This window comes from Dipodomys merriami, unplaced genomic scaffold (genome assembly GCF_024711535.1).
Source record: "Dipodomys merriami isolate MVZ:Mamm:240054 unplaced genomic scaffold, mDipMer1.0.p SCAF_150, whole genome shotgun sequence".
Lineage (NCBI taxonomy): Eukaryota > Metazoa > Chordata > Mammalia > Rodentia > Heteromyidae > Dipodomys > Dipodomys merriami.
Genome location: NW_027202827.1, coordinates 2093078 through 2097858, shown reverse-complemented (window position 1 = coordinate 2097858; position 4781 = coordinate 2093078). Strand labels below are relative to the sequence as shown.

At 36.9% G+C, this 4781-nt stretch overlaps 1 non-coding gene across 1 annotated transcript; it reads right to left on the bottom strand.

Annotated features, from left to right (window-relative positions):
• Positions 1-3998: 3998 nt before the first annotated feature.
• On the bottom strand, positions 3999-4100 carry LOC138827108 (U6 spliceosomal RNA). Its single transcript, XR_011371967.1, has one exon. It is a non-coding gene; the product is annotated as a U6 spliceosomal RNA (small nuclear RNA).
• Positions 4101-4781: the final 681 nt, after the last annotated feature.

The window sequence follows — 4781 nt, the reverse complement described above, 5'->3', positions numbered from 1 at the left end:
TACAGGCCATCATGATTTAAATATGAGGGAAAAACATTTTAGAAAGGATAAGAACCTTTTGTTTAAAGACTGAAATATAAATTGTTCATTCACTTTTAAGAAACAAAGTTCACAATAACCTATTAAAAAAAAAACAATCATTTTCCCCCTTAACTTAATGGAGATTTCTCTCTAGTGAAGCTTTTTGTAAGAAGATAAAATTTTTCATTTTCTTGAGACTGAATTGATGAAAGGGCATATGGTGTCCCCAAAAATGTCTGATGAATAAGAACATTAAAATGACTAAACTGATGGGACACATTTAATTCATTATGATAAACCCAAGAATGGCTATATGAATCTTGTTCTGAATTGCTGTCCTCTCCTTCAGAGCCCACGGTAATTGTTTTCTGTCACATTTTGTCTTCAACACAGTGTTGGTAACATTGGGTTATCATGCTCAGAGCTGAGCTCATAAATTGAAGTCTAAAGAGAGACAAATTTCTTCTGTTCCACAGTTCCTGTATACATTTTAAAAAGTACTAAAGGGCTGGGAAGGTGGCTCAGTGGTAGAGCGACTGCCTTGCATGCATGAGGCCCTGGGTTCGATTCCTCAGCACCACATAAGCAAAAAAGAAAAAAGGCGGAAGTGGCGCTGTGTCTCAAGTGGTAGAGCACTAGCCTTGAGCTGAAGAGCTGAGGGACAGTGCCCAGGCCCAGAGTTCAGGCCCCATGACTGGACCCCCCCCCCAAAAAAAGTACTAAAACTAGCTGGTAGCTGGTGGCTCACACTTACAATCCTGGCTACAGAGGAAGCTGAGATCTGAGGAATGCGCTACAAAGCAAGCCCAGGCTGGAAAATCTGTGAGACTCTTATCTACAATAAACTACCAGGAAAGCAGAAGTGGCACTGTGGCTCAAGGGGTAGAGCACTAACCTTTTGCTGAAAGGCCCAGGGAGAGTGCCCAAGTCCAGAGTTCATGCCGCATGACCAAATTTAAAAAAAAAAAGATTAAAACTTTTAAATACCATCACTTACTGTCTTTTAAGAATCCAAAAATGAAATAAATTCACATATAATCACTCCAAAATGCTTTAAAAGTGGGAGATGATAAACAAGCCTCCATGAAGTAAATTTTCTTCTATTTTTTAAATTATTCTGAAAGCCTTGTGCTGGTTGGTCACACCTGTAATCCTGTCTACTCGGGTATCTGCTCAGGAACTTGAGATCTGTGGATAACCGTTCGAAGCCAATCAGGACAAAAAATATTCATGAGATTATTTAAAAAAAAATTACAATGGAATTCTATGCCTCCATCAGAAAGAATGACATTGCCCATTTGTTAGGAAATGGAAAGGCTTGGAAAAAATTATATTAAGTGAAGTAAGCCAGGCCCAAAGAAACATAGGTTCCATGGTTTCCCTTATTTGCAATATCTAGTATATGTATGAGTCAAGCAGCAAAGGTCAGATAATGTGATGTTAGGAAAATGAACCCTTACATATGTATTTAAATGATTTTTTCTTTCATGAATTTTTTTCTAACGCATTTATAAAATTATTTCTTTCTTGCTTTGTATATCCCTCCCCCACAGTATAACCCCTGCTTTCACTATATTTGATGTCGTTATAATTTGTGGAGGAGAAGGGGAAAAACAAGTCATTTAAGGATACAGGTGGACACGTTGCAGAAATGAGAAGTACAAGTTGTCCTGTCAAAAACGAATTTTACAAATTTGGTGTGGGGGGGAGTATGGGGTGGGGTGTGGGGGGAGGCTGGGAAGGGAAGTGAAGGGTAAACAAAGGAGGAGGCTGCAATGCTTGATAAGAAATGTACTCATTATCTTGCCCATGTAATTGTACCCCCTCTGTACAGTATGTTCACAATAAAAATAATGAAAATATTAAAAAAAATTAATGAACTAGCAAAGAGCCAAGAATGGAGATGTAGCTTATATAGTAGCTCATCAATCTAGAGAGGAATGGCCTAGCGGGGCCTTGATACACTGAATTCAAACTCTGAGAACAAAAATGCGCAGGCATGCACACACACACACATACACAAACACACATTTATTCAAAATATCTGCGTATCAGTGTTTTGTATTAATTTCTTTGTTAACGATATTATATGGGTAAAATAGGGGAAATATTCTCTTCCATCCCATAACATTTTTATATTTTTTATTGTAAAAGTACTGTACAGAGTGGTTACAGTTACATGAATAGTTCATTTCCTATCAAACATTGTTACCTCCTCCTTTGTTTTCCCCCGCCATCCCTTCCCTCCCAGCTCCACAAGTACACTCCCCTCCCCCACCCTCCTAAATTGTAAAGTTCGTTTTTCAACATACTGTCTTGTGCGTCACATTGTTGCAATGGGTCATACTGTATCCTTATTTTACTATTTTGTTTTTTCCCTTTCCATCCCCAAATTAGAGAAGTGTATATACAAGATGGAGGTGCACCAACATCAGATACAGTGAAAACAGGGCTTTAACTGTGTGGGATGCACATATAAAAATCACATCATACATTATAAATATATTAGAAACCACAGGAAGGAATACAAAACCACTTGTGTCCTTATCATGGGGTTCATTTACCTTAACATCATCTTATCTATTCATATGCACATGCTTTTGACCTTTTTTTTTAATTGTGAAAATACCATACAGAGGAGTTACAATTACGTGGAAAATGTAATGAGTACATTTCTTATCAAGCATTGTTGCCTACTCCTTTTTTTCGCCTTACCATACCTTCTTTGCTTATCCCAGATATGCATTAGTTATTGCAAATAAGGGATACCACAGGACCTATGATTCTTTTTTTTTTATTGTGAAAATGCCATACAGAGGTGTTACAATTACATGCGTGAGTTATTGAGTACATTTTTTTTTATTGTGAGAATACTGACAGAGGAGTTACAATTACATGGGCAAGATAATGAGTACATTTCTTATCAAACATTGTTGCCTCCCCTTTGTTTCCCCTTCCCATCCCTTCCCACACTCCCCCACTTTTCCCACCCTGTCCTCCTCCCCCCAAAGTTGTAAAGTTCATTTTTTGACATAATAACTTGTATATCTCATTGTTGCAATGAGTCCACTTGCTCCTCCTTTGTTTCCCCTTCCCATCCCTGCCCATCTCCCACCCCCTACACCCACCAACCCCTCCCCCCCCATCCCCCCCCCACTGTCCACATCCCTCAATACCTGGCCAAAATCATTTTTTGACATAACGACTTGTTCATCTCATTGTTGCAATGGGTCCACCTGCATCCCTTTTTCAACGATTTGTGTTTCCCTTCCACTGCACAAAGTATACCAACATCAAATACAGTGAAAACAGGGGCTTTAGCTTGCAGGAGGAACATACAAAGCAACAAAGAATTCATCTTATAAATATCTTAGAAACAATCGCAAGAAATAAAAACTATTTGAATCCTTATCTTGGGGTTCATTTTGCCTAACATCAACTTATATGATGTTTTCTGCTTGTAGCAGACACATACTAGTTATTGCAATTAAGGAATCCATGGGACCTATCTTTCTTTGGGCCTGGCTTACTTCACTTCTTTGAGCCTGGCTTAATTCACTTAATATAAATTTTTCCATGTCTTTCCATTTCCTAACTGGGTGATGTCATTCTTTCTGATGGAGGCATAGAATTCCAGTACACACACACACACACACACACACACACACACACACACACACACACACACATTTTCTTGATCCATTAGTTTACTGTGGGGCCTCGGGTTTGGTTCTGTATCTTAGCTTTGGTAAATAATGCTGCAATGAACATAGTTTTGCTGGTAGTTTTAGTATGGTCTTGTTTGTGATCATTTGGGTGAATGCCAAAATGGGATTGCTGGGACTTAGGGGCGCTCTATTGTAGTCTTTTGAGGAACCGCCATACTACTTTCCAAACTCTTCGAACAAGTTTAAACTCCCAACAACAATGCATTAAGGTTCCCTTCTGTCCACATCCCCTCCAGCATCTGTTCTTTTAAAAATCTAGAATGCTTCACGAAGTTGAGTGTCATCCTCAGTCAGGGGCTATTCTTCTCTTTATTGTTCCAATGTTAGTGTATGTGCTACTGAATTGAGCACAGAACATTTTTTATACATAAAGTGTAATTGATTTTCTTAAACTAGACAATTCCACAAAAATTTAATTCAAAAGAATTGTCGTGAAATTTTAGAATCATGTATTTCTTACATAAGAACACATTTAAGAATAAAGTCAAGTTTGACATGTCAAAAACAAAATAATACCAGATATTTGTTGTTCAACAGATGTGTAGGAGAAGGAATTCAATTAATCTGTACAAGGAACCTGCCATAATGAACACTATAGAAAGTGTTAAGGTTTGTTAAAAGTTTTAATGTTTTAAATATGTTTAATTTTGGGAATTTGCTCATATATGCCAAAATTAAGACTATTTAGCACGTTATAAAACTTTTTCATAAAGCATTTAAGATTCATGGTACATACTACTAAATATGTACATTTCAGAGTTTATAGAAACATTACTAATGAGAAGTTGCAAAGTGTTTGTGTAAAGAAGCAGATTTAAGACATTAACTGCACAGTTTCTGTTAAAATTTAAAGGCTTCTTTACTTTATATATTAGTGAGGAACAAATGATGGTATAAGCCATATACAAATGATGAGATGAACCATAAATAATAATCTTAATAATAATAATAATAATAATAATAATAGTAATCTTTAAAGACTACTCATAGCCTATAAAATTCTTGTTGAACATCATAGACTTAGGCAGTTTT